Genomic DNA, 26,420 nt, shown 5'->3' with positions numbered 1-26,420 from the left:
TCTTAAGATGTAAGAAATTCCAAGCAAAATGAAATTGCTTTGTTTTCCTAGAATGAGATGAAAAGAGAAATGATAAACATTTTAGAGAACATTAACACCTCCTCCACAATTTCACACAATAAAAAGTATTAATAAATAACAAAAATAATAAAGAACATAAAAGCAGAAGTGTAAAAAATAATGTAAATGTGTCTAAACCCTTCATAAAATCATACGCATATCTCACCAGATCAATTGTCTCCTGATGTCCAAGCCCTCCTTCCCCCTTTCTCTTTCTCTGTCTCTACACACATCCACAAACAATCACTCTTGTATTAGATGAGGTTACAAGATGTTGTCCATTAAAATGCTTATAAGATGTTGCCACACCAATGCATTAAATATTCCACTCCAATTTTAAAATGCAAGCATTTATTTTTATGTTTTTTAATAAGCCCTTTTCCATGTGTTCTCGTATGGTTTTGGATTCAGAAAAAAAATGGTTCACTGACTCATCTCAGTGAGATAGCATAGGTGGGATTTTGGAAGTGACAAGAAGCTGAATTTAGTTGTCCTGGCTGGTTAGCAAGCAAAACCCTTCATGGTGAGCATCTGTTCACTGGCAAGTCAGAATTGTGGCTCATTGAGTTAGTTGAGCAGAAGCAGGTACAAGTTGAACCCACATTCAGAATACTGAGAGCTGAGTCTGTGCTCTCAGTCCTTCCATTAGTAGAACTAACAGAAATGTAACACATTATTAGCATATGAGAGATCCAAGTTAGTTTGTGATTATCCACATCAAAGAAGTTGAGAGCTGAAAAAGTGATTAAAGCACAAGAAATGTGCTTTGGGTATTACCTCCCCAAAGGTGCTCTGATTGGCAGAAAGTTTAATGAGGAGATAAATCTTGTTGATCAGCTGCTCATGTCACTGTCAGAGGGCCCGTCAATCACTCAGCCCCTTCCCTTCTCCATAAAGTTGAAGCTGCTGCATAGCATCTCATCTGTAACAATCCCAGAAGCCATAAAAAAGCCATTGCATCAGTCAAATGCTTGGCTATAAAATGCTTCAAAATCATCCAGTCTGATTAATTACTTTAGAGCTGGTTCCTGCTTTTGTTAATGATTTTGCTTTGATCAGCTGGTTAAAGCTTCATCAAATTACTTCACAGCCCTACAAGACCTATAGGCTGGATTGGTAGCCTTTTGTAAATATTTAGTAAGACTCTTTGAAGATTCATCACAGAAATGTGTGTACACTGACAGTTACGGGAGTCCCACTGAAAGATTTGGACTTACTTGGGAATAATTACATGCTGGATCTTTTGCAACAGAAGATCTTTAAACAGCAACAACAAAGAGTTTTAAAATATTTTCTGATAAATTATGGATCACTTTGATAAGATAAACTACCACTACGAAAAGATAATTTAGTTAAATTCATGGAAAGCAGCTCAATTGAAGTAGGTGTCTCTATCAAAGACTAAAAGATTAGGAGATTGAATAGCAATCCCAAATAAGATCAAATAGCGACCCCAAATAAAGAACCCCCGGTAAAGAATTTCACTGTTGTACTATCATTTATGCAGTGGCCTCCATCTTTCCAGCTTGGCAGCCCAATGCAGGGGGGGAGACAATGGTTCTGTGTGAATGGTAGGCATGCCCATGAACACATGCAGCATTTTCACAAGTGGAGGTGTGCATTCATGTTCACTACTGCTTGTGTAATCTAGTTCTGAACAGGCCATGGACCAGTAATAGGCCACAGCCCAGGGTTTGGGGACCTCTGATCTCAAGAGGTGCCAGTCTCAAGATGTTGCCAATTTTCTTTTGGTGATGGATTCAAACTTACCTCAGAGTAAGAGGTTGGGGTTTGCTCTTGTTATTCATAGCTCCATAGCTTCTTCTCTCTATCTCTGTCTAAGCTTTCCATACTTTTCTCTAGCATAGCATTGACTGTTTCAAAATCTGAGCCTCCAAGCAAAATAAATAAATGCCATGAGTCAAAGAGCAGAAGGGTCATTCAAAAGATCTCCTATTCTTCATCTAAAGCCAGATCAAGCCATTCTGGATTTGGAGTGTTCTTAAAGCCGTTCTTGGGAGAGTGAGAAGGAACAAGTGCTAAAGGTTTCTACTGGCATGAACCCATGTTGCTTCAGTCTTGTTTATTTTCTTTCATTTTCTGGAAAAGTTCCCCTTTTGTCTTTATTGAAAAAGTTCAGAGGGGGCGGGGCTTTACATCGCAACAACACGACATGCAATCTTGGATCTCCAGAATTGCTGTTGATATCTCTGTTTCTGGACAGTCCTTTTGGACCTAAACTGTTCTGAAGGAACGGTGATAGAAAAGAGCATGTCCTGCTGATCTCAGGGGCATCACAAAGCTCCTAATTGATCCAGGAGAAAGCTCTTTTTGCCAGCTACAAGAGAAGCAGCCAAAATGGCTGCCAAAGGTTGGGACAAGCCTCTGAAACAGAAGCAGTACAGTAGTGTGTCGAATTGGTGAGAAATTTTTTTATTATTAGAGAAGGGAAAACCCAAAAGAATTGGAATTTAAAATAAAATTGAAGACAGAAGAAAACAAGCAGCGAATTAACTCTGGTTTAAGACGATCGTGTTACCTTTTCTACCTTAACTTTGTTTGTTTTCTATGGATGGACTCTTTACAAATGCCTCTTACTTTTAAACTGGACTGGTCTCTTTTTTCCCTTCTTCATCTATACTTTCTCCATTGTTTGTATTCGTGGATTAAAAGTTTCTTCTCTCATAAGGTTGGGACGCAGCATAATTTTTACACTTTTTTTCTCTCTTTTCCTCTCTCGGACAGAGAGGCAGAAACAGATGGAAAAGAGGTAACACTGCCATCTAGTGGCTATTGGCTTGGCAATGTCTGATAAAGTTATAAGCTTTGTTTACTGAAAGGCTCAGTGAAAACATTTTGTTGATACAAGTGTTCCTTTGAAGGAAAGAGAAAGCTTTGATTTGGAAAACTCCACTGAATTTGTTTGACCTAAAATGTCTTGGATGTTTTGGAAGTGTTTATAACCTGGAAAATGGCACAATGTGAAGAAGAAAAGGCACTAACTTTGCAAAGATTTTCTTAGAAATTCCAAAAGTTTTAATAATTACAGAGAGAATTGAAAAGAGACTTGAAATTATAGATCAAAATACAAAAAGTATGTGGGCAGCGATGAAGTTTGAGGACAGAGCTGAAAAAATAACAGAGACATATGAAAGTGATAAGAAAATTGTTGACAAAGACAGCAAACTGAGAGTGGAGGAAAATGACAGGTGTGAAATACAGAAAGGAGAAATTGATGAACCAGATCTTCATTTGAGATATCAGAAAATAGATGAAGAAAGGAGAGAAAATTTGGCAGAAATAATGAGAGTAATCTTGGCAAAAGCACTAATGATAACAAAAGTAAAGCTGATAAAAAGAGCAGATAAAGGGTTTCAAATTCTTATAATGAGCAACACGTTCTTAAGAGAAGTCCTTGTAAGACTTAAAAAGAAAACATTTGGAATACAGACTTTACAAATGGCAAGAGATATTGGACTACACTATATCTAGAAGGATATAGGATGATGAAATGAAATGTCCCAATAAATTTTAGTTAAATGTAGTTAAATTTTGAGTACTATGTACAATATAATAATAGCTATAGTCAAATAAATGATTAATAATGATAACAAAGCATTTATATATATTAGATTGATAATATGAAATTGTATACAATACTGTCAGTGAGGATATGGAGATGATGTTGAAAAGCCTTTTTATAAAAGTTAAACAATTTTATATAGAATAGAATATAAAGATGTAATATCATTGGATGATTTCAGGATGATGTAATAAAATGTCATAATATAAATTTATTTTAAATTTAGTATGCTTTATGTTGAAAGGATGTAATAATAGCTAGGCTTAATGGATGTTTAATAATGATATCAATTTGTATACATGAGAATGTTATCAATGCTAAAATTATTGAATGGCTTAGAATAGGAGGAAACATAATAACAATGTATACAAAGATATCTTGATTGTCAATATGTGAATTTTGATAAAATTCAGTGAGGACTACGGAAAGGACACAGAAAGACTTTGTAACCAATCGACACACTGTGTGTAATTGAAGAGGCTTTTATGTTATATGTGTTGTGTGTTTGTGTTTGTCTGAAAATAATTTTTTTATTAAAAAAAAGTTCAGAATATCTTCATTGGTCACTTTTCCCAATTGCTTGAAAAATACATTTTTCAATCATAAAATATACTGGCCACATGGAAATTCCACTTGAGAAGCATGAAGGATAGACACAGAAAGATCCAATACAATTTGCAGTTCGTTGAATATCTTTGTCAAAATGAGAACAGTGTTAGTACGGTAAAATAATTTGAGGATGAACAGTGCAGATATGGGAACAGGAAATATGTAGATTAGACCACATGCATGAAATAACTGCAGAGAGAAGTCCTCCTCTCCAATTATCATCATCAAGAGGCAGAGTTAATGAATGTTAACCTTTGACAGAGGTGACTGTACTCTAAAAATGATTCCAATTGAGCCACTAAAACTATGTTGACATTTTCCAGATGCAAGAATATTAGAAGAATAGAATAGAGCTGAAAGGGACTTTTGAGGTCTTCTAGTCCAGCGCCTGCTCAAGCAGGAGAACCTATACCAATGAGGGCTAACACTTTTGTCCTCACATGCCAAAAGGGTGCACACATGCATGATAGCACGCACATGTGTGCCCACACCCATAATGCAATCTGAATGTGACACCCCCCTATGTGCCCTGTCCCCTGCACATGTGCATGCAATACCCTTGTGCTCCCTCCTTCCCCACACATGTGCGAGCTATCCCCCCCAGTGCTCCATTTTGGGCCTAACAGGCCTCCCTGAAGCCTCCCAGGACAAAAACTGGGGCGTGGGGGGAGTGCTTCCCCCCGCACTCTCCCTGCATGTGCATGTGACCCCCTTGCCCCCTATGCCTACATGTACATCTCCTGCATGCATAGAAGAAACCAGAAAATCAACTGGCCTGCCAGAGGTGCGTGTGCATGTGTAGTGGAGCTAAGCAGGGCGATGCCTCATGTGCCGTACAAAGGGCTCCATGTGTTACGTGTGGCAGGTGTGCCATAGGTTCGCCATCACGGACCTCTACCATTTTAGACAAGTGATTTCTGAAGGCAAGTTGTTCCACTGGTTAATTGTTCTCACTCCTTTATAGTCAGTTTATGTCATTAATATCTGTGTCAGCTGCATGTTGGCATTTGAAATGAAATATGATTGCCATTGTTTCTTTAAAAAAATAAGCAAACAAAAATAATGTTGAGTGTAAAATTAGTATCCCATGTGCACTATGCTACCTGAAGCTTATTTTTTTATTTTTTGCTTGTGGAAAGATTAACACTCAATACAATTTGTTCATGCATCATTTAGAGATTTCCTGCTTCCACAACTCCGTGATAACTTTGAGCAGCTAACAATCAGGCAAATGAACCTATGAAAACAATATTCCAACTGAACTAATCCAACTAATCCCAGGTTGCCCTTCAGCACCCTTATGCTTCTGCAGCTCAATACAATATGCCAACATGTTTGAGATTTTACATCACATCAGCAGCTCTTAAGTTTGTCTAAGCGACAACATCAATGATTTTCATTTCAAAGCTTTTAAGTCCCTCCTCCATTCCAAGTGTCCCAACCAGTGCCTTTTACACAGAATCATCAAAGAAGTAAAAAAAGTTGTCTTGAGCAAATGAATCTTTTGAAGCAAAGGTGCAAAGATAGAAATAAGAATCTACAGTGGAGGTAACTTATTCAGAGAATCCCATTAATTTAGGAAATGTACATCTGTTTAAAAAGACTATGGGTGATTGTTGAAAAATGTTTTACAGCTTCAAGGAGCTAAGGATTTCATACTTGGAAGAATAGCTATTTATTGTTCGGTGTGGGTTTCTTGCCTAGATTAATGGAATTCTTCCATAAGACTAAATAATATTTAATGTAGTCCATTTATGTTTCATAAACGGAGAACAGAAAATGTATCTGTATAGCAGTGATGCAAAGGCACAGAATATCCAAGGCCCTATGTCAATTTCCACCTGCCCAATATGCAAATTACTCACAGGGGTGAGCTGGCATTGTAATAACTTAGGCCAACAATAATATATGGGATTTAATTAAACAAGCCAAATTAATTCCAAGCAATAAGGATGATTTAATAACATGTGCATTCTGGAGACCAGCTATTCAAAACAGGACATGGCCTTGTTTAGGGGAATGGTTACCAGGGTAATTTAGCTTGCTGATAAATATATTGGTTTAATAGCATGTTTTCTAGATTGTTTCAAAAGGAAACAAGTAGGAACGTCTTTTAAGAAATAAGGTCTTGACTGCTTTCTTGTTTAAGAAAATGATTAGGGCAAGGAATAGACAATGCACAATTGTATGCATTACTATGTTTAATAAGGATTGATCTCAATAACTATGCCTTGGATTATAGCTTTGGGTTTAACTGTATTAAGGTAAAATATGATAGTCATTTTGGTGGGTTTTTTTCTAAACAATATAGATGAATTAGTCCAAGCAATCCAATAATTTTTAATTATTTATGAACAGCTCCCAATATTCATAAGCCCTTATTTTTAATGTATTATTCATGTAAAGTTTGGATTATCACTTCAATATAATAAAAAAATGAAAGTGTATGCATGATTACCCAAATATAAACCCATTTCATCATTTTACTTGCAATCTAAAGTTATTTGAATGTCTATGGAGATTCTCAGCCATCCAAGTCATGGTTGTCCCAAAGGTGCTGTTTTCAAGAGGCAACTGGACTTTCTGGTTTAACCAAAACAAACCATGGTTCCTTAGTTTAGGTATTTGTGTCATATTACACTTTATTTCACTTGAAGAATGGAGCAATGTGACAAATCTACTAGCTTTTAATATTATTTAATCATAAAGCTAGATGGTTGAGTACCTACCATTCTGCAGTGAAATTGACTTGTAACTTCTGTATAGAAATTAAGTCATGGCAATTAGGCAACTTGCTCAGACTCTATCTGGATGACTGAGAATCTTCATTTACAATTTGTGGCTTCTGTTTATTCATGGGGATTTGGGGTCTGCAAAAGTATAGAAGAAGAAGAAGAAAATCACCTAAATCATTGCCTGAAAAAAATGTGAGTGCTATTAAGTCTCATGGAACCTTGCTGGCTTTGTGGACTGGCCAGGGTAGGCGGAAAGAGGGGATGGTTCTGTATGATCATCGGTCAAGCTTGTATGTATGCAACTCCATTTGTGTGGCATGCTCACCCAACTCACACAAATGGAGCATGCGTGCACTAGCCCTCCACTTCCACAGCCTGGTTCTGAAGGGCTCCAGGCCTGGAGTGGGCTGCATCCCAGGGATTGGAATAGACTTATATCAGTTAAGGAGAAAATAAAAAAGACTGTAGCTAGATGCAGAGAAGCAAGAATCAGAAGGAGTTAGACCTAGAACACCTCCAAAGTTCCTTCCAATTCTGTTATTCTATTATTCTGAATTGGAATACTTTATTTGTCCAAGTGTGATTAGACACGCAAGGAATTTGTCTCCGGTGCAGAAGCTCTTGATGAATGTACAGAACAACAGAGTAATAATAATTGTAATAATGATGCCAATAAAAGGAGATAGTAGAGAAGATGAGAAGGTTACTGATAATAAAAGCATACCACATGGGTAAATATACTTAGACATAACTGTGTACTGAAATCTTTCAAAATGTTAGAGTAATAGCAATTAATTTAAAGTTAGAAAACTGTGTGATATTTTTTTAAAAAAATTCCTCTCTCTTATATTAGTACATTTCACAGATAAATAAGTGATTTTTTTTTTACAATGGTCCTTCTCTCTTGCTGTTCTGATTGCCAGAGCCAGACTTAAGCATTTTACATCTCATGACAAGTTCCAGTTATTGTGGGTAATGATCTGCTGTCAGTTTCTTCCCACCCCAACCCCCTATTTGTACTTGATCAGCCAGGCATGACTACAGTGACTCTTAATGTGGCAAAGTGAAATATAATTAATGTTCAATAAACAAAACCTAATTTTTCATGTATCAGCTTATGGAGTCAGTGGAGGATTAAGGATGACTCAAGAAAATGTATTAATTTTGAGCTCCAGTTAAAGACTCTGAAAGTCAATGGCTATAGATTTATTTGAGTTTTGGGATGTCAAAGAATTCTGCCACAGGAAATGTAGGCATTCTAGTCTGTGAAATGCTGCCATAGTGTGAACACTAGTGTCCCTTGAAATGTGTCAGACTTCATGTTTCCAAGATCAAAAATCAATAACAACCTATATTCCCAGTGAAAACACACTGGTGAAAGAGATATTAGGGAAATTACAGTTAAATAAATGTCTGCGGAGATTCTCAGTCATCCAGTCCAGGGTTGTTCCAAAAGTGCTCTTTTTCAAGATCAACTGGACTTTCTGTGGGGTGGGAGGTGTTGAAGAAGTTTCACTTCACATCCAAGAAGCTTCTTCAGCTAGAATTAAATTAAGAATTTTCTGAGTGGTTTTCTTTTTCTTTTTCAAATGCTAAAAGCAAGATGTGAAACATCTTTTGGGACAATTTACATTTACATATTTTAGGGAGGAATCAATATGGATAAATCCCCCACATTAGAAACTATTGTAAAAATAAAATGTGACACACTTTTTTTTACACATCTGTAGAATTTAAATATAAGCGAAATGAGAAGGCATATAGAAACATGTTCTAATTCTCAATTTAGTGCTTGAGCTGACCGTTTGGAAACAAGCACTCTAACTGTTTTATTTATTTATTTATTCAATTTATAAGTCGCTCCCTCTCCACGAAGGGACTCGGGGCGGCGTACAATTAAATATACAAGCATATGACACGGAGGAGGTATATACATAAAACATTTTTACAATTCATAAATAAAATAAAATAAAATAAATGGAACTAAATCCCACAAAATGATGTGCCTTTGTTCCTCATTGAAGATATGGTACTTTTGACTGCATGGAAATGAGGTTGAATGATTCCTGCCATGATCCCTGATTCCGATGCATAATTTTAAAAACAATCAGCGTACTTTTCCTATTCTATGAGTTGTGGTGGCACATTGGTCAGAATGCATATTGCATTGCAGGCTAATTCTGCTGACTGCTAGGGGTTTGATTCTCACCGGCTCCAGATTGATTCAGCCTTGTTTGTTTATTTTATTGGATTTATATGCCGCCCTTCTCCCAAAGGACTCAGGGCGGCGTACAGCATTAAAAAACAGATATTACAAAACTTAAAAGAAAATTAGAAACAATCCAAGAAACAAACCGAATTAATATAACACTAACATTTTAAAAATTAGATAAAATTAACAGGCCAGGCCGGCTTGCTGGAAAAGCCAACTTTTTAGGGCACGTCTGAAGGACCGGAGGTCGGGGATTATGCGAAGCTCCGGGGACAGTTCATTCCAGAGGGAAGGCACTCCCACAGAGCAGGCTCTCCCCCTGGGGGTCGCTAGCCAACACTGTCTGGCCAACGGTACCCTGGGCCTACTCCATCCTTCTGAGTAAAATGAAGACCCAAATTGTGTGGGGCAATAGGCTGACTCTGTAAAATGCTTAGAGAGGGCTCCATGAAGCGGTATATAAGACTAAGTATTATTGCTATAGTATATAAATTATCACAGATGGTGTAAAACTCATTCCATAATTGGGGGAGAATTTAGGAACTTGGCAACATTAGTACCAATGGTTTTAAACCTTATATTTTTGGCCCCTACATTATTGGAGCTTCTGCACTCTAAAATCAGAGTCTGCTAGATAATATCCAGGGGCAAAACTTCAATATTGTAGTTGTGAAAAGGTTGGGACTTCTTTTTATTGATTCTAATCCTTGCCCAGTTCCAGCTACAGTTATATACTCTCTGATTTTAGAAGAATAAAATATCCAGAGATACGTGTTTCCAAAAATAACTGTAATCTTTTCATATTGTATAATTAAGGCATGTGAAACAGAAACATGTGTTAATAATCAGAGCTGAAAATCAATGTAGACACTAAGAATCTTATGAAATATAAATGAAATTACTGGAAAAACATGTATTAATGGCAAGTAGTTATTAGCTAATTATATGATTCTGTAAATGAACTGGCTCTGGAAAGGAAATGGACAGGGAAATTGAAGCATGAGTCCAACTGGAAAAGAAGAAAATTGTCCCAAGGGGAAGGGAAAGATTTGAATGCATTCAAATGCATTTAAGAACTTTTCAGGAGACATAGAGAAATTTGAATTTACTAGCAGCTTACTGAATTCAGACCTTAAAGTATCTATCCTCAGACTTGGTGAATGTCAACAAAATTAGATTTAAGAACAGAACAAATATTAGCAAAGATTAAGAAAGCATAAAAGAAGTGTTTAAGTAGCTAATAAAATAATTGAATGAGAAGTGAGGGATGTGCAAATCGGTCGAAATGAGTGGATGGCAATATACCATAAGTCTCATTTATACATTCCCATTAATCTAGGCAATTTTACCAAACATGTAGGAGTAGAGGATAGTGAAAATATTAAAAAACATTTAAAAATGTAGTTCAAAAGTTTGAATGTTGAATATTGTAAAGCAGCAGACATAAATAGCTATTTTCAACAGAATTGTTCTCCTTATTTTCAAAATGAAATATATTTCTTGGGATTAATCCCAAAGTTCTCTCTTTTGTACCTGATGCACATGGCAAGGCTTTTGTTTGCTTGTTTTTTGACAATACCTGTTGTTTTCTTGTTCTTCTTTAGTAACAACTAATATATGTTGTGTAACTAAAAAGTCTCCCACATTCTTAATTGTAATATAGTGGTCAGTAAATGCCAGGCATGGTGACCCATATGTTTTTATGATGGAATTAATTTTCATGTGGGAAGAATGTACTCATCCATCAAGGATGCCAGCTTCCATTTGATCAGTTCTATTTCACAATAACAAGATTTCCCATGTCAGAAACATTAAGGAGTCGTTCAAATCATGTATTATGCCCCATAAATTATGATAATTCTGTACTTACTACTTTGATTACATTTCATTCATCAAAAAAAAGCCTCCTTTAAGACACATTTTAAGTGCAATGATATGATGATCAAATAGAAATTTAATATATGCATTTTTTATTTTTAATATCTGTTGGGAAATTTTAATATTTTTTTCTGGTTTCAGAAGGGATAATTGGATGGGGAACAATTGTATATCTGGATTTCACCTTGTTGTTGTTTTTATTTGTTTGAACTACCTGAAATAAGAGTCTACCATATATTTAATACATTTCACTTTCCTTCATTATTTCATTCTTAAAACATCCTTGCTTTCATAATTTTCCTCACAAAGGTTCCATTGGTTTTTAAAAACTAAAATGCAGTTCTTAAAGTTTTTAGCAACTAATCAGTCCTAGATAAGCTACTAAGGGCAAAGAAAAGAGAATCCATGAAGAAATTCTAAACTCAATATTCATAAAACCTAGTCACCTGGAAGTAAAGAAAATTTACCCTCCTGTTTTTCTCATTTCTAGGCTACAGCTGTCCTTTTAGAATTAATAGGAAGAGAAGTCCTGGGCAACTTGCTCAAGCAAGCCCATCAGGTTTTCTGCAGTAGTTCTTCCTGAACAATAATGATACAAAATAGCAGGCTCTTGAGTGCGTAATACTGCAGCAGCCTGAGATTGAAGTGAATACTTTTCCTTACTTTTCTAGAATTATGGGGGTTCTTTGTCTTGTTCTGTTTTCCTCTTTTCCCCCTTTTAATTACTGTGCAAGAACAGGGGTTATAGGAATGAAGCGTAGGCACTGAAACGACATTAATTTAAGACAGCCCTTTTTCAAGTATGATTTAATCTTAAATAATCTGGACTTGCTGAATTCATCATTTCAAAGGAGCACTTGGCAATCATTTTAAGCACGGGAGTGTCAAAAGGTGTAATAAGTTATATATCCGTATTTCCTAGGATTGATAGGTATCTGGTGTTTTTTTTTTTTGTTTTGTTTTTGTTTTTGCTTAGTTTCATGAGACAAGTTGGATTAAATCTCATTTTTCTATTAAAAAGAAGGTGGCATGGCTTTCCCATCATGCAGGCAAGCATTTTCTCTGCTAGTGTGATTTGTGAATGACTATCTTGCAGAAAAAAGTGGAAAGGAGAAAAATGTGTCAATTATGAAGAAGTTGGGCCAAGAGTGATCCCTACTGATAAAATGACTCAGTTGCCCCACAAATGGCTACCGCTAAGCAGCCACAAGACTGAGTGGCTGTGGCTACCGGCGCCCCGGCTCAACCAGCTTATTCCATCACTGGCCATTGGGGGCGAACATCTGGCCCCCGTGGATCGGGTGCGCAATTTGGGCGTCCTTCTGGATGCCTGGCTGTCCGTGGACGACCATGTGACAGCCGTGGCCATGGGGGCGTTCCACTAGGTTCGCCTGGTGCGCCAATTGCGTCCCCTATTAGACAGGGGCGCCCTTCGCACAGTCACTCATGCACTTGTCACGTCCCGGCTAGACTACTGCAACACTCTCTACATGGTGCTCTCCTTGAGATGCACCCGAAGGCTACAGCTGGTTCAGAATGCGGCCGCGCGGGCAATTTTGGGAGTCTTTAGCTACTCCCACGTAACGCCTCTCCTGCGCGGGCTACACTGGCTGCCTGTGGCTTTTCGGGTGCGTTTCAAGGTGTTGACCATCATTTTCAGGCGCTCCATGGCACAGGACCTAGTTATTTGCAGGATCATATCCTGCCCCATACATCCCTTCGGCCTATCCGCTCACACAGAGAGGGACTCCTCCAGGTGCCGCCCACTAGGCGGTGCCAGCGGGCGATGCCTAGGGGAAGAGCCTTCTCTGTGATGGGCCCGACCCTCTGGAATGACCTTCCCCCTGACATTAGATTGACTACGGATCTCCGCTCCTTCCGTCAGAAACTTAAAACCCACCTGTTCCAGCTAGCCGGCCTGGCCTAATTCCAGCCTTCCCACCTCAGTTTTGGTTTTTAAATTTTATGATTGGTTTTATGGGTTAGTTTTAATTTTTATAAATTGTACAGGGGTTATTTAATCTAATTTTAATGATGTATATTATTGTTTGGATGGGTTTTTTAAATTTATACCTGTACACCGCCCCGAGTCCCTCCGGGGAGAGGGGGCGGTCTAGAAATCTAATTAAATAAATAAATAAAAATAAATAAGCAATTGTCAATTGTAGTACCAAAGCTGACCCCATTACAATGAACCTTGATGGAGGTTAGCAGTAGAGACCCATTAATCCAGAGTAGAGTTGGTATTATTCCTCAATAGTATCTCCAAGAATGGATGCCTAACTTTTCTGTTTCTAGACCAAGAACTTCAGTTACGGTGACCACCTCTTTCTCTTCTTCTTTTTGCTTAGCCTCAAAGGGCTGCTGCAGTTGAAGGAAGAGACAAAAGCAGATGCAATTGAAGATTTTGGCTCTTTATCTGTGGTTGGCCCCATATGGCCAACCCATGAACTGACTTCTTACTTTTTTTGTGGCTGCTAGTGTTAAGATGAGCTTATTTTTGGAGCTGGCATAGCCACATAGCAAGTTGCCAAGTAGCCTGGCCTATATTTCTCCCCATATGGTTATTGAGAGGTGTTATGTGTCATGCTCATACTGCAGAGTTTGGACTGAATGTGATATTTCAGTGATGGCGAACCTTTTCCGCACCAAGTGTTCAAACTGGAATATGCATGCACACTGGAATGCCAGAAACACAAAGACCAGGTGGCTGGCATGTACTGGCAAGCTGGTGTTCGGGTTTCCGGTGTGCGGCATGCACAAAGACCAGCTGGCCAGTGTGCATGCATGCACTGGAAACCAGAAGAGCAGCTGGCAACAGTGCATGTGCCCACAGAGAGGGCTCTCCATGCCACCTCCAGCACATGTGCCATGGGTTTGTCATCACGGCAATAAGAGAAATTAAATGAATTATTGTCTTTCCCACACATCCTAACCTTGGTTATACTATTCACATCTGGTGAAAAGGCTATGTGATAGGGCCACCATGTTATATGTTTCCATGTGTAGTTAGAGTTAGATCTCTGTATCCCCCCATCTGCTTTCCAAATTCTGAAATGGAAAGTAATTGACATAAAAGCATGTTTCATGTTCCCACATTAAAAATATGGAAAACTTTTGCTTGAGGGCCTGTTTTGTAATGGCCAAATACTGTCAGATGTTTCAGACCACTATTTAATTGGTCAATTCAAATGTCGCACAGATGCTTGTCTCTTCTTGGTCAATAATGTTTCTTGCCTTGTGTTCTAAAAAGATTGCCTGTAATGGTAAACACTACATAATTCAGCGCCACTTATTATGTCTTTTTGTTGGATTTATCTCTTTAGGGCAAGAGAAAGAGAATGCTGGAAGAGCAGAGGAATACATTAATCAATTAATTAACACATGCTGTTACATGTAGTTCATTGTCATAATCATACAGCTTTTCTGATCCTTCCATATTGGCAGGTATGCTGTTAGTCTGCAGCTTCTCATAAACAGTTGGATGATGTACCACAGGAATGTCAAACTCAATTTCATTGAGGGCCACATCAGAGTTGTGTTTGACCTCGGGGAGAGGGGGTGGGCGTGGCCAGGGTGGGTGTGGCCAGCTCAATGTCACTCATGTCAGGGGCGCCTGTAGTGGCCTTAGCGCTCTGCCAATGAAAGCAGGTTCCTGAGCTCTGTTTCCAGCTGTGATGGCCTCCTGAAACCCTCCCGAGTTCCGTTTTCACTGGCAGAGGTACCCGTGGCCGGTCCTTCACTGTTTCCAGGGTGGCCCCATGAGCCAGATTTAAGCACCCCATGGGCTGGATCTGCCCCCCTGGGCCTTGAGATTGACACCCCTGATTTACCGTAATTTATGAAAAAAAAGTTTTATCTATATATAATTAGAATTATTGCTGAGGTCTAGATTTATTTATTTATTTATTATATTTATTTATTACATTTATATGCTGCCCATTCACTGTCCAATATTTATCATGGCTATACCCAGGGTTTATTTCAACCTTGGGTTGATCACTTGTATAACATTGAGTACAGATTTGTTTCTTGGTTAGTTTTTACCATTTATGCCACACATTCTTAAATAAAAACTGACCGGAAAGCAAATGAGCAGGCAGTCACTTTGATGACTCACCAATACTGTAAACAAACAAGCAAACAAACAAACAAACACACACACACACACACACACACACACACACACACATGTTTAAAGGAAGACCGTTAAGTAACTTTTTTATCATTTGCTTCTCTGATATTTATTCATTTATTTCAAATGAACCCTAATTGTCTATGGACTAATGGCTGACCCAGCTATCATAAAGTCTTTCTTTAAAACCTCAGCTGAGCTTGGAGAACTTTCATTCTTCATTCAAGTCCGGTACATTTTCGCCTACCATGCTGTCAGAAAATTGCTTAGCCTGCTTTTTCTCCCAAAATGCTTATTATTTGAAATTTGCATTGATGGCACAGTAAAACTGTAGATTTATTCAACTGCCTTATTTTCTAAAGGCAGAATGTGGAAAATTCAGTCAGGCTTTTTGGCATGCCTTCCTTGCAACTAGCTTCATTTGATGACATGCCTATACTAAAAGTATATTTAATGTTTCATCTGCATATGGAAAGGTCAAATGTGCTTCACGTTGTGCTTTAAGATATTTGTGACTTGATCTCACTCCTCCAGTACTGAATGAAAGGTGGTGTACATAGTCACTATAACTTGAAGAGATGGGCTGAAAAGAAATAGGTAGTGTCATTCACTGAGTTATGGGTGGTGAGCAGTGGCAAAATTCAATTTTTTTTTACTACCGGTTCTGTGGCCATGGCTTGATGGGCATGGCAGGGGAAGGACACTGCAAAACCCCTATTCCCACCCCACTCCAGGGGAAGGATACTGCAAAATCCCAATTCCAACCCCATTCTGGGGCCAGCCAGAAGTAGTAATTTGCTGGTTCTCCAAACTACTCAAAATTTTTGCTACCGGCTCTCCAGAACCGGTCAGAACCTGCTGGATTTCACCCCTGGTGGTGAGCCTGTGTTGCAAATCCAATGTAATGATCAGAACATCCTTAATTTATCAGATAGTTCTGATAAAAATAGATATTAGATTAGCTGTAGTTATATTGTTGGATAGGTGTGCTGCTTTGTGTGTGATTTGTACATTTCTGTGCGCAGAAACAAAGAGAAAGACTTATATTTGAAGAATGTTGAAAATGTTTCTCTTTTTTTGAAGTTGAAAGTTATTGCTGGTTACCATTTAATATGTTTATGTGCCCTACTCAGTTCTGCAGCCATTTCTGGAGGATAAAACTAGACAACTGTATCTTTTATTAATCTTCCATTCACCATCAAAGCAATCTCGGGCTATATATTTTTCTGCTCTACCTCTAAAGTATGCTTTTTTAATGTTATGTCACCTGCCTGTTTCAGATAGAAAGCTTCAGTTTATTGCAGACCTCAGCAGTTCTTTAGCTATATTACAGAACAAGGAACAATCACTCTTTCAACTAAACCAATACTTACCATGTTCTCTTACGCCTTCTATAGTGATTTTTACCATGACTGCTGCACAAGGTTTACCACACCTTGTAAATAAATGGTTGCTGCTTAGTTGCAGAAGGGTTAGCTTCTGAATAGCCTATAGCAGTGATGCAAACCTTTTTCGCCCCAGGTGCCAACAACACGTGCACACTATTGCCCAGGCTCACATGCCCACCCCCATAATTTAATACCCCCACACCATACCTCCTGCGCATGTGTGTGTGACATCCCCTGCTGCCCCACGCATGCACACATGGCTTTCTTGGAGCCTGGGGAGGGTGAAAACGGCCTCCCCCAACCCCTGGAGGTCTCGGAACTGACAGTACAACACCTCACATGCCCTCAGAAATGGCTCCGTTCCACCTGTGGTATGTGTGCCATACATTCACCATCACAGCCTATAGGCTATTTGGAATCTGAGGATGAAACTGTATTATCTTCAGTTACTGGGAAAACAGTAAAACATGGCACTACTAAAAGATAAGGAAATTTGGAAGCTTGGGAAAATGGCTTTTTTAAAAAAAACATTATTTTTTGAAGCATCAACCTTTTTTTAAAAAAAGGCAACACTTATACCTATTGTGCTCTTATAATTCTGAAAGTCATGAGAAAACAATAAGGTAGTAAAGTAAGGCCCTTTTTATCTCTTTATGCCTGCTTATATGGACATTTCAATTTGTATACATTTATGTATTTTTTTAAAATTTAACATATATTTGTATATGTTTATCTGTATGATTTCTAAGAGTCAACAATGACTTGATTGTCTACTAGATTTATATGTAGATACAAATGATATAGTTATAAAACCGTATTTATACATATAAGAGTATTTATTTAATGTTTACATTACCCATTTAATGGTTTGAGGTGATTCTGAAACGTATATATTTGTCCATGAAAGCTCATCTATGGAAAGAAAAGTGATTAGTCATAGCTTTATTGAACAGAAAATTGGGAAGGCACAGAAATAAGGATATTGGCCAGCAAGAAAGGTGGTAGCCTATTGTTCAATCTGAGTATCCTAACTCTCACCAAGGAGTCTTCACCTAAGCAGAATTTTCTTAAACTGATTTAGAGTCATGCCTAAACATGAATAGAAGCAATTTAAACAGTAAGTAGAGATCTGCTCTTGGAAAATTCAGTCTGTTTTAAATGATTGTAATCTCTATTTGCTAATTAATTAAGTTTTTAATTATAATAAAGAGAAGTAGTGGGTTTTGGTTTGCTGACATGGGCATTGCCAAGATGAAGTTCTCAGGCCTTTGGATGCAACTGTGCTGGTTCTGATTCTGTGAAGGCAGCAAGGCTGCTCCTCTGTTGAATTGAAAGCCCAACAACTTTGACCTGTCAAAGGGATAGATGAATAATCTAGTATATAATAACTTCAAGGATGGCTTTCTTGTCTAAACAGAGTCTATGATATTAATTTAGTGTATTGTTCACTCATAAAAATCTGACTCTTGGAGGTCATGTTCACAGCTGGTGATTAGTTTTCTGACTGATGTTCATGTAGAATTGTTTCTTAGTGAAATATGTCACAGTTGCCCTATTCAGAACCAAAATACAGGTATGCAGTTACTTGGATCAGGAGGTAGAGGAGGAACAGGAGGAAGAGGAGAAGCAGAAGAAGGAGAAGAAGAAGATGGAAGAGGGGGGAAGGAGGAGAACAGGAAGGAGGATGAAATAATTATTTTATGCCAGGCAAACGTACATAATAAGGAAATAAATTTCATTTTGATTGGTTGGCAAGCAGTCTTCTGAAAAAGAAAGAGTGAGACACCCAAAGCACAGATGAAAATAGTTTGTTTAGGCATATCTTTCTTCCAACAAAAAGAAAAGAAGCTAAGCCACCAAAAGATCACAGCATTGGTCTACAAATGTAGTAAAATGAGTACAAAAGAATGAAGGCCTGCTGCCCTTTTAGAATCAGCCATGGATGCAAGGTTTGGAGCCAGGGGGACATTTGCCTCTCCTTTAATGCAAAATGAAAATAAAATTATAGTGTTTGGAATCCTGAAGATGTGATAGTAGAAATGGAACAATTTATGGTAGGGCTTAGGAAATAACGTGGTTTCTACTCTGAACATATTATCTAGATAATTCTGAACTTGATGCACTGAAGCTACTTTTTGTCATTATAAATTTTGTTTGGAATAGAATAACAGAGTTGAAAGGGACCTTGGAGGTCTTCTAGTCCAATCCCTACTTAGGCAGGAAGCCCTATGCCACTTCAGACAAATGGTTATCTAATGTTTTCTTAAACACTTCCAGTTTACATTTACATTGAAACCAATAAGTACAGAAACATTTGAGCATTATTTCCCATTATTTAAGTAAGACAATACATTTTGGGCTGAGTTGCTGTTTGATTCAGTAATCAAATTAGAATTGTTGTGGTTTATGTACTCTGTGGCCCTTATATTTTATAAATAAGATTCATATTAATTTTTAAAAATGTCCACCCAGTCAGTAGCAAAGAATAATATGAGAAATAATAACCAAGTAGCATGAAGGAAAGAGGATAAAACCTTTGTAGCTCTGTACTGAGGGAGTGATGTGCAGGCTGAAGACATAGCAACTGCATTAAAATGATTTGAAAAAACAAGGGAGATAAAATGTCCATCAGAAGCATATTCAAAATAGATAAAGCTGTTGTGACAGAAGACCACTGCAGAATTCATGGTCAGGTTTTAGTGATATAATCAATATTTCCTTTGCAATGTAAGCGTGGTCTCTGAGGAGTTTTAAAAGCCATTTCTTCTCAATACCGAAACATTCTGACAGAAAACAACAGTAATAGTTCTAATATTGTGTCTAATTTCTATGATTCATGGACAATTTGTTTAAAAAGTTCTGGTATGCTACTCCTTTGAATGCTGCAGTTCCGATGAGAATCAGATTATTATATTTATGGTTTCAAGCAAAGTCATGCAAGAGAGCAGCATGAAATACATTGACTTTTAAAACACACTGAGAAAAATACTATCACTTAAAAAGCCTTCTCAAGTTACTGCCTCACATAATTGCTATTTCTTTGCCCAACAATCTCCTGGCTAGATAAACCAGCCATGAAAAATATATATAAACATAATGAGGTCTGTCCATCTTGTTCAAAGAGGACCTTGGCCTAATGGGCTGTGGGCTGTCCACAGTGTGTCCACAGGTGGCTGGTAAGGCCTCTACTAGCACAGTAGAGTGCTACATGAGTTCTGCCACATGTCTGGCACACATCTTTGGGCATCATTGTTACAGCGTTTGCAACTCTGGCTTTGCAGAGTGCTTGCTTCTCTTGTGCTGTGGTTGTTCTTCTGTCTTCAAGTGCCTGGCAGCCTTGGTGGATAAATGTGTGCCATGTTGATCAATCTTGTGCCAGGGTTTCCCAAGAGGTGGTGTCGATCTCCAAGGACATGAAAGACGCTTTCAACATCTCTTTGTATCGCTTACTTTGTCCCCTGTGTGATCGTTTTCTTTGAGGGAGCTCACCATAGAGGAGCTACTAGGCAGTGGTCTGGCCATGAAAAATATATAAACTATATAATGGCCATGAAAAAAATATAAAAACATAATAACACATACAACTGCTGGATCAGACCGTGACTCAGATAGTCCAATAGTGGCCAATTAGCTGCATAAGAAAGCCCAATGGTCTCCCAGTAAGTGAATTTCAGAGGCAGTCACGCTGCTATCAAGGCTAATAGCCATTGATCTCTATGACATCCATGAATTGGCCCTGCCCTTGTTGAAGCCAACAAAGCAGCTGGTATGTTATATTGTATACTGTATAGTATGCAGTAAGTTAAAACAAAACAAAACATCCTTTCTTTAACCTTAATTCTTCTAGGATTAAATTTCAATGGGTGGCCTCTGTATCTGATCAAAAGTTCATCACTTTTGTTATTGATATTTGGCATTTTGTTAAATGAAAACATCACAATTTAAATAAAAAAAAAGGTTTTCCTTCTATTAAGGCCCATAAATAAATGTTATTTTCCTTTTTCTGTACCAAGTGAATAGTACCAAGTTAACATTTTACATCTTTTTCCCCCTTCTATGCATCTCGGATTTATGTTAATTACTTGATAATGTTTTTTTTAACAGAATAAGCAGAGAGGAACACAGGAGAGCAGAGCAGAACAGAATAACAGAGTTGGAAGGGATCTTGGAGGTCTTCTAGTCCAACCTCCTGCTCAAGCAGGACACTCTATACCATTTTAGGTGAATGCTTATCTAATGACTTCTTCAAAGTCTCCAGCAATAGAGTATTCATGACTTCTAGAGGAAAGTTGTTCCACTGATTAATTATTCCAACTGTAATGAAATTTCTCCTTAGTTCTAGGTTGCTTCTCTCCTTGATTAGTTTCCATTCATTGCTTCTTGTCCTGCCATCAGGTGCTTTGGAGAACAGGTTGATCCTCTCTTCTTTGTGGCAACACCTTAGATATTGGAACATGTTACCCTAGTTTTTTTCACTAAACTAAATGTACCCAATTCCTGCAACCATTCTTTTAATCAACTTTCAATAAAAACAATGGAAAGACTTTCAAGGACTACTCCGACACTCATGTTCACCATATAATTTACAACAAAGCAAACAGGCTGAATCAGCTCATCAAAAATCCCACCACGGTTCTGATCGAAAAATGTTGTGCTTTTGTTTTCAACCACAATCTTTTTGTGATCTTTTTCAGTCACAATCTGTAGCAAGGTATAAAGATGTGGAGAAAAAGCTGCATTGCAATATAATTTCTCTCCATTGCTATTTGCAAGATGTGGCCAAGAAGGGTATCGCTTCTCATGATAATAGATGATCATGGGATGGCAAATGATCTCTTATATGCAAAGGTTAGGATTGTCCTGCAGCTCTGAGCTGCCAAAATATTAAGGCAGGGATGGAGTTGATTTTTTTACTGTAATCAGTAGTTCCTGGATTCTCAACATCTTCAACCTTCCTTTCAAGCAGGAAAATTGTTCTGGGGAGGAGTAGCTGGTCTTCTGCCATTCTTTCTTGATTGCCAAGTTCAACTACATAGGTCTTTCTTATGAATCTCATTCATGTTCCAGAAAAAGCATGAAAAAACACCAGAAGCAGTTTTGCCTGGAAGAAGGCACCACACACAGGTTTATACTGTATTCTTATTCCCTGCAGACAAGAATTTAAGATTGGGGGAAAGGATCTAATCTTTTTTTATTCATCATAGCAATTTTTGATCTATCGATGTGGTTTGCATTCACAAAACCTTCTTGACATATTCTTAATGTCATCATCAATTTGAAGCCTAGGATTTTTTAAAAAAAATAATTACATTTTTTAATGCATAAGCTTGAGAATCAAAGTCAAGAAAATATTCTTGTCTATCAAACTCAATATATCAAATGTCTCGGAGCTACTGTCTTAGTAACTGGGGGGGAAATGGCAAGATTGCAATAAATATGAGGACAATCCTCAATGGACATTCCTATTATTTATATTGAACTCAGATTAAGGTAACGGTAAAGGTTCCCCTTGCACATATGTACTAGTCAATCCCGACTCTAGGGGGCAATGCTCATCTCCTTTTCAAAGCTGAAGAGCCAGCAGTGTCCAAAGATGTCTCCATGGCCATGTGGCCAGCATAACTAAATGTCAAAGGCACACAGAACACTGTTACCCTCCCATCAAGGTCGTTCTTATTTTTCTACTTGCATTTTTATATGCTTTTGAAGTGCTAGTTGGCAGAAGCTGGGACAAATAATGGGAGCTCACTCTGTTATGCAGTAGTAAAGATTCGAACAACCAATCTTCCGGAAGTCAAACGTTGGGCCATTTTTAGTCCTCCGGAGCCTTCAGGGAAGCCTCCAGAAGGCCCCTGAAGGCTCCAGAGGGCTTAAACCAGCCCTACGAGCAAACAGGAAGTCCATTGCCAAATTTCTGGTTTGCCTGTAGGGCTGGTTTTTTGCTCTCTGGAAACTTCAAGGAAGCTCCTGAAGTCTTTGGAGGGCCTCCAGGGGGCGGGGGGCTATTTTCGCCCTCCCCAGGCTCCTATAAAGCCTCTGGAGCCTGGGGGGGCAAAAAATGGCCTCAAAGAAGGCTAAATAGTCCAGAGCATTCGCGCTGGCCAGCTGATAGGGTAACGCCTCATGTGCCCTGACAAATGGCTCTGCGTGCCACCTGTGGCATGCATGCCATAGGTTAGCCATCCCAGTTCTAGGCTGTCATAGGTTAGCCATCCCATTTCTAGGCTGTCATAGGTTCGCCATCCCAGTTCTAGGCTGTCATAGGTTTGCCATCCTGGTTCTAGGCTGTCGGAATAACATGTATCATGCACTTTTTTCATCCTGGACTGGACCTAAGGAGAGATTGGACAATCATTTGTCTGAAATGTTATGGGGGCTGGACTATTCCTGCCTGAGCAGGGGATTGGACTAGAAGACCTCCAAGGTCCCTTCCAACTGCTCTGCTCTGCTTTGTTCCTCTCTGCTTTGTTCTGCTGTGCTGTGATCTGCTCTGCTCTTTTCTGAATGATGATTGCAATTGTTGATTGTAGCCTTTCTCAAACATTTTGTTTTCTCTTAGAACCCTTTCCCACATTTAAAAGTTCCCCAAAGAGTTATTATTTGTATGGGTTATTGTTCTGTCCCGTGATTCTAATGAATATGCAGACACAGGCTTGGCTGTCTGCCACGACTAATTACAGAGATAAAACCACCCCTTGGCTAGGAACTTTAGATTGCTCTCTTCAAGAAACCAAGCCATTTAATTCATCAGGCACTGCAATTGGGCATTTCCTCTGAGGTGGGGGTTCAGCAGGGTGAGCTTGGAGCTGTGCCACCTGGGCAGCCAACATAGCCACCTATTGCAAAAGTTGTATGTTCTCGGCACGTAGCTGCTCCATGGTAATGATATTTACAGCTTTTGTTTTAAGGGAGGAACAAACTGTTCTGTCCCGTGATTCTGATGAATATGCAGACACAGGCTTGGCTGTCTGCCACGACTAATGATGGAGATAAAGCCACCCCTTGGTTAGGAGCCTAGAACGCTATCTTCAAGAAACCAAGATTAGACTTACGGAATGCTTTCTCAACGGCTAGTAAAATGGACTGTTATTTCCTGCAAAGATTCCCCTCCTGTCGCTCCCCTATAAACTCTTTGGGAGGGGCCACAACCATATCCAGCTGTCCCTATTTCTTTCTATGACGTCTTCTACACAGCTGTTCCTTCCTCCTATCAATTCTACACATACACACATCAGGGACAACCTCCCTCTGTTCCTCCTCACTGCTCCCTGACTCAGATGCCACCTGGTGGCCAACAGGCATCTCTAGTTCCTGCTCTGACTCCAAATACCCTCCAGGGTCTTCCTCATCCTCCAGAGCAGTCCCATAATGGTCTGAGCTGTCAGAGTACACCAACAGCTCAGCCGGCCGTTGCTGGGTCACAACAGGTTATATTTATTGATATTTACTGTATTAAAAATTAAAATTGATGCATTTGCTGCTGCTACCACTTCTCATGATTATTTGATGAGATTGTTAATATCGTATTACTTTTCAACATAGGTTGGCAAATATTTTTTATTTTATTTTGAGGACCCTTGAGTGGGTCTTGGGCTCCTAGGAGCACACTTTAAGAAATGCATGTCTGCTGCAATTATCTTTACATGGGCTGCCTTGGAAAACCATTCAGACACTGCAAATGATGCAGATTGCAGCAGCCTATTTATTGGCAGGCAAGAGCTGCCAATCTCACATAACAGACCCCAGGATTGTAATGTCAGTGTCAAACAACAAGCCAGACTTGTTGACTATATTCAGTACAAAGGAAATGACTTTTATTTTCATGGACATATTAAACAGTGAAAGGGTGAGAAGAATCTGTTAATTTCATCTGTGCGGTCCTGTTAGTGAATCTGCATGCTAATTTATTCTGACCTCCTGCTTGAGATTGTGCAGGTCCTCTAACATTACCTGAGATCATAAATAAAACAGTGCCGCTCACATGTCAGGTTCTTTCTCTCCTCCATACTCTCTAGTTCAGGCGTGTCAAACTCAATTTTATTGAGGGCCACATGAGGGTTGTGTTTGACATCAGGATGTTGAGGTGGATGTGTCCAGGGTGGGTGTGTCCAACTTAACATCACTCATGTTGAGGGCTCCTGTGGTGGCTAAGCACTCTGCCAGTGAAAATGGGCTCCTGAGCTCCATTTTCTGCTGCAACAGCTTCCTGGAACCCTCTGCCAGTAAAAACGGAGCTTGTGGGGGCCTCAGGCAGCCCTCCCAAGCTCCATTTTTACTGTCAGAGGCACCACGTGCCAATCCTTCACAGTTTCCAGGGTGGCCTCATGGGCCAGATCTAAGCACCACATGAGTCGGTTGCAGCCCCCGGGGCCTTGAATTTGACAGCCTTGCTCTAGTTCATCTTTTGAAAATATAGGACATTAAAAATAGGGGTGATGGGCCTGCCAGAAACGATATATTTGAGGGACATTTTGCTCAGAAAATGTTGAAAAAAAGTACTAAATATTAAATTTGTCTATACTGAAAGCCAGTATTTGCAACCTGTATAGACGCAGTGTATGTAGTAGTGAAGCTGCCTATCCACCCATCCATCCATTTCCCTGTTGCTGCTTCACACAATCTAATTGGATAGAGCACCAAGGACTAATGGTGGTTAAACCCAAGTTCTTCAATTGTGAATATATAGTAGCAAAATTAATTCTAGAATTTATCTTCTAGTAACAAGATACATTTGAGAAATCTCACTGATCTATTTATTTATTTAGATTTGGGTGACCCTAGAGTATCTGCAGAACCCCAAAATTTGAAGAGTTATGAAACAAGTATCAGTAGGTCACAATACAATATCCACCTGTGACAAAAATTTGAAGCCACATTCTTTAGTAGATGGAACCCAAAGTGTGCCTCTTGGGCCAGACCTAAAATATAGCAGTATTAATAAGGCAGACAATTAATAAGATAGCAGTATTCCAGTATTTGAGGAACTTCCACAAAGAAGAAAGAGTCAACTTATTTTCCAAAGCACCAGAAGGCAAAACAAGAAATGATGGCTGGAAAGTAATTAAGGAGAGAAGCAACCTAGAACCAAGGAGAAACTGCCTAAGAATGAGATCAATTAACCAGTGGAACACTTGACCTCAGAAGTTGTGGGTGCTTCAGCACTGGATGTTTTTAAGAAGAGACTGGACATCTTCTTTTGTTAAATGGTATAGCTTGAGCAGGTGGCTGGACTAGAAGACCTCCAACGTCCTTTTCCACCTCTATTCTATACAAAGTACCTAGCGTATAGTGCAAGAATCTTTAAAAATAACTTCTAGAGATATCCCTCTGACTATTTTTCCATTGTTGCCTTGGAATGTGACATACAACTTCAATTCACTAGGTTTCATTTTGTCCACAGTGAATAATATCTTGTTCTTTTGAAACTCATACATGGCCAATTTATGTAGAAAAGAACAAAGCAATTTTTGTTCTAGTCATTGTCTCTGTTAGTATAGCCAGACTCTATTATAATGTGACTTAGAAAAAAAAGTCTGCACGTACAAAGACAAATAAATCCTTATTCTGAAACAGAATGTTCAGTCCATTGTGATTTCCGAGGAAATCTGGATGTCTATCAATCATCTTTTCAATGTCACTCAATGTAAATCTGCAGCGTTGGTAAATGGACCTCAATGGAGCTCATTATTTAACATATAGTAGGGCACTTCAGGAAAAGAAAGATTAAAAATTTGGATCAGTTTCCACTCTGCCTGGGACTAGTACAGGCAGCAGTTATTCTAATTGGAGATCTTTGTTTAAAAATAAAATGAAAATCCTT

The 26,420-nt window shown here is 38.7% G+C and overlaps 1 protein-coding gene across 2 annotated transcripts in view; it reads left to right on the top strand.

Moving 5' to 3' along the window:
- GRM7 (glutamate metabotropic receptor 7) overlaps positions 1–26,420 on the top strand; it is a 562,205-nt gene that overhangs the window by 434,494 nt on the left and 101,291 nt on the right. The window lies entirely within an intron of this gene.

Source organism: Natrix helvetica, assembly GCF_964273705.1.
Source record: "Natrix helvetica genome assembly, chromosome: 1".
NCBI classification, from domain to species: domain Eukaryota; kingdom Metazoa; phylum Chordata; class Lepidosauria; order Squamata; family Natricidae; genus Natrix; species Natrix helvetica.
The sequence above is the reverse complement of the archived record's forward strand: the minus strand, read 5'-3'. Positions and strand labels throughout refer to the sequence as shown.